General features: G+C 46.7%; 1 protein-coding gene across 1 annotated transcript in view; it reads left to right on the top strand.

Annotated features, from left to right (window-relative positions):
• Window positions 1-71: 71 nt before the first annotated feature.
• Window positions 72-9,282, top strand: part of NUP210 (nucleoporin 210) — a 156,619-nt gene continuing 147,408 nt past the window's right edge. The window contains exon 1 of the mRNA XM_072720204.1: window positions 72-276. The gene's annotated coding sequence lies outside the window, so the exon portion shown is untranslated. The remainder of the gene's footprint in view (window positions 277-9,282) is intronic.

Genomic DNA, 9,282 nt, shown 5'->3' with positions numbered 1-9,282 from the left:
AGGACCAGCCGCCGAGGGAGGGCCCGCCCAGGCCCCGCCCAGGCCCCGCCCTGGCCCCGCCCTGCGCCCCTGCCGGCTCCCGAGGCTGGGACTTAGGGACGCCTGGTTTCCCGGCGGACTCTGCGGCGGACGCGCGGTGTGACCTTGGAGGAGCGTCTGCGCTCTGGGGCCTCCGTTTCCACCAGTAACATGCGAGGCGGTGCTCTGGCACTGCAGTCTGTGACCTAGTGAAATCCATGACCTCTCGGACTTGAGGCCGTCTTTGGCGACCCCGAGGTGAGACGAGCACAACCCCCACACGTCATTTGGGCCCCCTGAGCCTCAGTTTCCTATCAGTAGGGCCGGGCGGGTGGTGCAAAGCTCGCTCCCTGTTCCTCCCAGCCCCCAAGTCAAGAGAGGCCCGCCAAGCGACAGCGGGAAGTGTCCTGGGGCTGGACCGTGGGACGAGGCTCCAACAACAGAGCCCCAGAAGACAGACAATGGGCCTCTCTGTTGGCCCAGCTGTCCCCTCCAGCCAAACAAGCAGCTGACCCGAGGGCTGCCAGGAACAGGGTAGCTGGGATCCCTGGTGGCTCCGTGAGGGTGCCCGTGGGCGTGACCGAGTGGGGCCGCGGGAAGGGGAAGGGCACAGAGGCTTGAACAATCCCTCCAAGTGCCTGTCACTTGACTGAATGATGGCACTGGATTCTCGTAACCAAACCCTGTGAGGGAGTGCTGTCATCCCACCAATTTTTTCATGAGGTGAGCTGAGGCTCAGGTCTGAATTAAACCTACACTAGACGGCCTCTCAGCACCGCAGCCTTGGGCAAGTTGCTTTAGCTCCCTAGTCCTTCATTTCTGCCTCTGAAAATGAGGTGAGGCCTTCCCACCTGCCTCAGGGGGAAGCTGAGATCATTGAGAGAGAGAGACAGTAATGCTGATTAATATTTAAAGAGCGCCTTGTGTGTGTTGGGTTCAATTCTAAGAGCTTTATGATCACTTTAATCCTTGTAACAACCCTAAGAGGTGAACAGAGGTTATGCTCATTTTACGGATGAAGAAACCGAGGCACAGAATGGTGAAATAATTCACCTAAAGGTCAGGGATGTGGACAGTTGTAAACCATAGCCACAGAAGGCAAAAAGTAATATTTGAAAACAAGGGGCAAAAAGTGCGTGCAGTAACCCTGTTTCATCTCAAGAACTTGCTCTGTGGTTTGGAAAGCCACGCAGATAAGTCTGTTGTTGGGAGAACAGGGGTCTAGGGCAGGCTGGACTGGGGAAGCCACAGCCAAAGAGAGTGGGATTCCTCTGAGTAAGAGGGTTTTTTAGGTTGTCCTCTGTGTGGCTGAGGAGGGGGGTAGACTGAGGAGCCCCAGGAGCTTGAGAATAGCTTCAAACCACCCTGCCTGCCTGGACTGCTGAGCCACACTATCGCTTGTGAAAAAAATAAACTAGGTTATTCATACTGTTGGGGGGCCACTCTGTTACAGCATCCTAGCATATCTGCTCACCAAGACACTGCACTGGGACACAGCAGTGAACCCAGCTGGCAAGATCTGAAACCCTGGTCAAGCTCACAGTGAAGTGACAGAGAGGAATCTCAAACTAGGAAGCAATCATAAATTGCAAAATATAAGTGTGTGAAAGGTACAGGCAGGGAGGTGGGGGAGAGTAGCGGTGCCCTGATTTAGACAGTGGTCACGAAGGGACCTTGGAAGACATGGTTGTTTTCCACTTTTTAATCCTGTAAATCTGATTTTAAAATGTCATTGTGATATAAGAAGACACTGACTTATTGAACATTATATACTTATTATTTTCACCCTTTTGTACAATCTTGGAATATATTTCATCTTCAAGTTAATAAGAAGCTCTCAAAACATTAACACTCCTTTTGAAAAATATAGGCATACAAATGACAACATTAACAGCAGAAACGCACCAAAGATGAAGAATAAATGGCACAGATCCAATATTTCAATATTAGTTAATATTAATTAAATTGACACTGTTAAACCAGGCCCTTTAACAAGTAAGCACCTTTATTTGCATTCCAGTATCTGGCAACAATAACAATAATATTAGCTAGTGTTTTTTAAACCCTTAAGAGTGCCAAGCACTGCTAAACATCTACAATGTGTTTTGTTGTTTGTTTTATTGATGAAGAGATGACTTCCATTTTTTTTTATATTTTCAAAAATTATTTCACTTATTTATTTCAGACAGAGAGAGAGAACGAGCAGGGGGGAGAGGGGCAGGGGAAGAGGGAGAAGCAGGGGAAGAGGGAGATGCTGAGCAGGAAGCCTGATGGGAAACTCCATCCCAGGACCCTGGGATCATGACCTCAGCCAAAGGTGGACGCCTAACAGACTGAGCCACCCAGGCGCTGAAGAGATGGTTTTTATTGTTTTTTAATTTTGATTGATTGATTGATTGAAGAGATGGTTTTTAAATGAGCAGAGGAAACCACAAGTGCAAAGAAAGATAGGAGGCCAGATGGAGCAGGAGAAGGTGTATTTTGTTCTTACCACAGTGGGAAACTACCAGGCAGGGTCCCAACAGGAAGGAGAGAACTCATTCAATAGGGTTTAATGAGGAGAGTTTATATCACAGGGGCAATTTATCTCCGGTGTGTGGTAGAGATGGGGGCGATGTTGTAAGGAAATCAGTGGGATGGTGCAGTACTTGGGCTGGCAACAGTGGGGAGCCTTTACCCCCTAACCCTGAAGTGAGGAGGAGAAGAGTGATTTCCTGGAAGCAGCAAGAGCCTCACTGATGGGTGAGGGCCCCACCCCCACCCCGAGAAAAGCTATGGCTAGAGAGACACAGTCACTCTCAAACTGGGAGTAGGTCGGGGGAAATACCCCAACTTTTCTCTCCTCCCACCTTCTGATGCCTGTCAGTGCCTCCCATGGGGTAAACCCAGCTGGAAGCCAAAGAGCAGGGATGCCCAGGTGATGGCATCCAGGGGGATCAGCTTTGTTTGGGGGGGCACAGAGCAGGTAAAAACTGTGGCTCACAGATCTGGGAGGTGGGAGCAAAGCAGAGAATAAGCACAGGTGTTCTAGATGGCCTTAAAGATTTCTCCTGCCCTCTCTGTGCCAACTTTGTGACAGCAATGGATTGGGCTTGAAAACTGCCCCCTTTGCCAGTACCATCAGCAAGCATCTTGTTGATCTTGAGCGCTTATCAGGACTTGTCACCATGGAAACCTGAGACTCAGGCTTGGCCACCTATGCCTACCATCCAAACCACAAGTCAGGGAGCTGGTCCAACCAGGTGACCAGGTGATGCCCAAAGAAATCACTGTACCTGTTGGAGCCCCTGGTACCTAGAACTTTTAGAGCCACTGGCCTCAGGCTCAGTCAGATCAGGTTGGCAGGGCCCCTCAAGACCGGCAGGGATGTTTGGACACCCCAGAGCTGGATGAAACCATTGCTCCCAACTCTGGGCTCCTAAGAGTGGTTTGCTCTGCCAGGGAGGACTGGCCCTGAGGGAGGTCCACACCCTGAGAACTCATTAGCCCGCCGTGCTGCCTGGACTCTGCCACTCGAAAGCATGTGAGGCCAACGACGAAGAGCACACGGGCACCCAGGTTCTCCCTCAGCCGCACACGTGGAGGGAGACACAACACCGCACAGCCACGGGCACCCACCCACAGCATCACACCCAGATATACATGCACAAATGCACAGACAGGTGCCGAAGGATGCTCACAGATGGGCATGGATCCACAGTGCATTCCAGCACATCCCAGCCCATGTCTGGCCACCCTGCTGAGCCTTCGATTCTTCCAGTTTCCACTTTCCTGATGGTCCCAGGATGAAGGGGGGATGCCCCACCACACACTCCTGTGACTCCCTGAACCTCTCTGGAATGGCTTGTCTTCTTCCTCACTGTCCCTCTGTCCCAGAAGGGGAAGCTCCTAGAACACAAATACTGAGGGAAGAAAGGAAAGAGGGAAAGAAAGAAGGAAGTCGGGGGACAACGGGAGGGAGACAGAGACACACTCATGATAAACATGTGACAGTATGATGTAAATATGCTGGGGCAGATCCAGGTTTTGTTGGGCCCTAGGCTTATACAATGGGGGAGAGGAACCATTTTTCAAAAAGGAAGAATGAACCAGTGAATACAAGTTAGAGACAGAGCCTTGGAGGGCGCTGTGTAAGCGAGGGCCTTGGAATGCACAGCAAGCCGCTTCTGTCACATGCATGGAATCACAGACGCATACAGGAACACGGACACCAGAGCCCCTGCCTCCCACACGCACGCACACGCGGCTCTAGCCCTCAGATGCTCTCAGGGTCTGGGTCTTCTGGGCACTGGTCTTCAGAGGCCCTTGCACCCCGCATTTAGAATTTAGGCACTGGCCCCGCTGCTTCCACATCACCTGAGCATCCTATTGGACTTCGCTGTTTCAGAGGAGTGGACTCTGTTCTCCTTTCCTGCCTCCTCACCTGAGCCTGGCCACCCACTGGGAGCTGGCTTCACACCACAGGGGCAGGATGAAAAGGAGGTGGGAGTGGTCTCTGGAGACAGGCTTGGCCAACACTCAGAGAAGTGCTCTCCCCTCCCCTCTACCTCCCCAACCCATCCTGCTGCCTTTTCCTGAGGATGGAAACCAGAGGCCCGGAGAGGGAGGTCGTGAGCTCTGGGTGGGTCCTCTTGGGGGAACAGCAGTGTGTCACACGCACACATGCACCCATCACACACACACACAAAGATTATAAAAGATTTTCAATACAGTAAAGCATAAAGAAAATGAAAATGACTGGTAATACGGCAGCACAGATAATCCCAGTGGCATTGTAAAAATAAAGTTAATGCAGGCACCACATTTAGAAAATTCAAACAGTCCCGAAAGATTACAAAATGAAAACTAAAACCTTCTTTTCATCTCAGCCCCTCTCCCCGGAGATGATCACTCTTTGCATTTCCTTCCTGAAATACTTTGGGAGACTGGCTTTTACTGATAAAAGAGAATCACTCTGCCCACTGTTTCATACCCTGCCGGTTTTCCACCTATAACACATCTCTGCAGATCTTTCTACGTCAACATGGCCTAGTCTGTGGCCTTCTTTTTAATGGCTGTGCTTCTTTCCATTGTCTAATTGCATTCTCTGTCAATGTCTATTTCCAGTTTCTTTGGTCCTACAGTGTCCTATCAAGCAGCTCCTCGGTCTTCCTGAATGTGCCATAAGTATTTCCGTAGGGCCGGTTAAAGTGGAAGCACTTGGTCAAAGGGTATATACATTTTTAATTCTGGTAGAAATTACCAGAATGCTCTTCCAAAAGGTGGCATTAATTTACGCTTTTATCAACAATATATGGGTCTGTCCCCCTACAACTGTTACTAATTTTGTGAAAGAGAGGAGCAAAAAGTCGTATCTCAGTGTTTTCTAACAGCCTATTGGAATATAATTCCCATGCTATACAATTCACTGTCTTAAAGTGTACAAATAGTTTTTAGTGTGTCTAGAGTTGAGCAACCATCAGCATAACCAATTTTAGAGCATTTTCATCACTCCAGGAAGAAACCTGGTACCCATTAACAGTCACTGCCCTGTTTCCTCCTTCCTCAGCCCCTAGCGACTAAGTGTACCTATAGATTTGCCTATTCTGGACAATTTATAAAAATGTAATCATATTACATATGATCTTTTGTGTCTGACTTATTTCACTTAGCATATTGCTTGCAAGGTTTTTCCATGTTGGAGCGTGTGTCATTCCTTTTTATGACACAGTATTCCATCATATGGATAGACCACATTTTATTTATCCATTCACAGAGGATGGACACTTGGGTTATTTCCACTTTCCGGCTCTTGTGAATAATGGTGCTGTGAACATTTGTGTACTTGTTACCGTGTGCATGCGTGTACGATGTCATTGGTCTTAGACACATACCTATGACTCAGTGTTGCTTTAACAGACGTTTCTTTTAATTTTGAGTGAGGTTGAACATCTTCAAGAATTGCCTGGGTGCAATTCTGCAGGTGCCTGGGTGGCTCAGTTGGTTGTCTGCCTTCAGCTCAGGTCATGATTCCAAGGTCCTAGGATGGAGTACCACTTTGGGCTCCCTGCTGAGTGAGGAGCCTGATTTTCCCTCTGTCTCTGCTGTTCCTCCTACTTGTGCTCTTTCTCAGTCAAATAAATAAATAAAATCTTGAAAAAAATTGCCTGTTCAAATACATCGCCTATTTTACTGTTAGGTTGTTTGCATGTTTTTTTTTTTAAGATTTTATTTATTTATTCATGAGAGACACAGGAAGACAGCCAGAGACACAGACAGAGAGAGAGGCAGGCTCCCTATGGGGAGCCCAATGCGGGACTCCATTCCAGGACCCTGTGGTCCTGAGCCAAAGGCAGATGCTCAATCACTGAGCTACCCAGGTGCCCCTCATGGTTTCTATTTGTGATGTTGTGATTCATAATAAGAAATTATATGGTTTTCATCTCTTTCCTGGCACCAAGCTCCTAAAACCTTAGAATTTCCTAAGCAATGGGAACCATAAAAGGTTTCTTTTGTTATGTTAACGAGGGTACTTTGGAAAGCACCTATGGGTGGGAGATGGTTGCCAAGGGATCCGTGTGATTAGAGGGTTGTAACTTTTATGCCCACCCCTGACGTCTAAGGAGGAGAAAGGGGCCAGATATTGGGTTTGGTCACCAATGGACAAAGATTTAATCAGTCACACCTAGGTAATGAGCCTCCATAAAAACCCCAAAGGATGAGGTTTGTTGAGTTTCTGGGCACACATGGAGATTTGGGGAGACTGGCACCTGGACAGGAGGACATGGAAGCTCCATGCCCCTTTCCACGTACCTTGCCCTGTGCATTCCTTCTCTCTGATTATTCCTGAGTTATGTCCCTTTATAATAACCTGGTAAGTAAACATTTCCTGAGTTCTGTGAGCTCCTCTAGCAAATCAAATGCAAAGGGGTGATAGAAACCTCTGATTTATAGCCAGTGTATCAGAGGCACAAGGCAACAGCCTAGACTTGGAATTGGCATCTGCAGTGGGGACGGTCTTGTGGAACTGAGCCTTTCACCTGTGGGATCTGAGGCTGTCTCTGGGTAGAGTGTTAGAATTTAGTTGAATTGTGGGACATGCAGCTGGGTCTTTGAATTGCTTAGTGGTGTGTGGGAAACACCCACATGCCGTAATTGATGAGCAGAGTTATAACTGGTGTCAGAATCATACTATCAATTTGAGCTTTTTGTTAATCAAGAAAATGTAGCTTGCACCTGGGAGGCTCAGCGGTTGAGCCTTTGGCTCAGGTCGCGATCCCCAGCTCCTGGGATTGAGTCCCACATCAGGCTCCCCAGAGGGAGCCTGCTTCTTCCTCTGTCTGTATCTCTGCCTCTCTGTGTCTCCCATGAATAAATAAATAAAATCTTATAAAAAAAAAAAAGAAAATAAATAAAGAAAAGAAAAGAAAAACCCTGAAAATGTAGCTCATTTTCTGGCACATGTGTTCTAACCATTTTTCCAGTTTGTCTTTTGTTTTTGACTTCATTTATGGTGTTTTGTGATATTCTGACATCATTTTTTTTCATATTTTGAAGTTTATAGCTTAGTAGTATTAAACATATTCACATTGTCATACAACAAAACTCCAGAACTTTTTTCTTACAAACCCAAAACTCACTACCCATCAGAGAACAATTTCCCACTCCCTCTCTCCCCATATCCCTGGTAAAGCCATACACACAGAAAATAGAACTTTCTGTGTGTATGAATTTGATCACTCTAGGGACCTCATAGACATGGGATCATACAGTATTTGCCATTTTGTGACTGCCTTACTTCACTAATCATAATGTCCTCAAGGCTCATCTATGTTGTAGCATGTGATAGAATTTCCATCTTTTTTTAAGTCCAAATAATATTGTATGTATATGCCCTATTTTCTTTATTCATTCTTCCACTGATGGACATTTGGATTGCACCCATTATTGTGAATAATGCTGTTTATGAACATGAGTGTGCAAATGCCTCTTTAACGTCCTGCTTTCAGTTCTTGGATATATACCCATAGGTGTAATTTGCTGGGTCATATGGTAATTCTATGCTTAATATTTTGAGGAAGTTCCATAGGACCTTCCCCAAAAGAGTGCACTGCACAATGGTTCCAATTTCCCCACATCCTTCCCAACATTTGTTATTTGCTGATTTGTGTGTGTGTGTGTTTTAAAATTTTATTTGAAAGAGAGAGAGCATGAGTGGGGGAGGGGCAGAGGGAGAAGCAGACTCCCCACTGAGCAGCAAACCCAACCCAGGACTTAATCCCAGGACCCTGGGATCATGATCTGAGCTGAAGGCAGTCACTTACCAACTGAGCCACCCAGGTGCCCTGTTTGTGTGTTTTTGATAGTGGCCCTCCTAATGGACATGAAGTGGTATCTCATTGTGGTTTCAATTTGCATTTTTTTAATGCTGAGTGATATGCTTATGGACCATCTTTATGTCTTCTTTGGAGAAAAGTCAATCATGTCCTCTGCCCATTTTTTAATTGGCTGTTGGTGAGTTGTAGGAGTTGTTTATATATTCTGGATATTAGCCCCTTATCAGATATACAGTTTGAAAATATTTTTTTCCCATTCTGCATGCTGTCTTTTTACTCTGTTGATTGTTTTCTCTGATGTGCAGAAGTTTTTAAGTTTGCTGTGGCCCCATTTATCTATTTTTGCTTTTGCTACCAGTGCTTTTGGTGTCATATCCAAAAAATCATTGCCAAATCCAGTGTCATGAAGATTTCCCCCTAACTTTTCTCCCAGGAGTTTTATGGTTTTAGGTCTTACAGTTAGAGGTCTTTAGTCCATTTTAGTTTCTTGAGTTTTTGTTATTAAAACATGCTGTGCATGACCAAGAAGTATGTGGACTTCAGGAAAATTGAGGTTCGCACACTTGGCTGGGTTTGGGCCTAGACACAGTTCTCTTCAGATTATTGGATCACAGGGCTGGGAAGTCTTTGGTGGGAACTGGCCCTTCCCTAGTACCAGTGATGATGCCCGTTGGTCCTCATCTTAGGGACATTCATCAAACAACTGCCAAATCTTCATCATCCCCATCATCATCAACAATGTCGCCAGCCTCTCAACCACACAGCTGTGCATCACTCAGGCAGCACCCACTACCTTGATCTTCCCAAAGATTGTTGGGAAGACAGGCCAGAGGGGTGCCCTTTCTGCAGATGAGAAGAGTGAAGCCTAGCAGCATCTTGACATCATGAGTATGATTCTAATTGCAGAACCCATGCCATCACACTGAAGTTTTCCTCTATTAATATTTTT

Source organism: Vulpes vulpes, chromosome 9 (assembly GCF_048418805.1).
Source record: "Vulpes vulpes isolate BD-2025 chromosome 9, VulVul3, whole genome shotgun sequence".
Lineage (NCBI taxonomy): Eukaryota > Metazoa > Chordata > Mammalia > Carnivora > Canidae > Vulpes > Vulpes vulpes.
The sequence above is the reverse complement of the archived record's forward strand: the minus strand, read 5'-3'. Positions and strand labels throughout refer to the sequence as shown.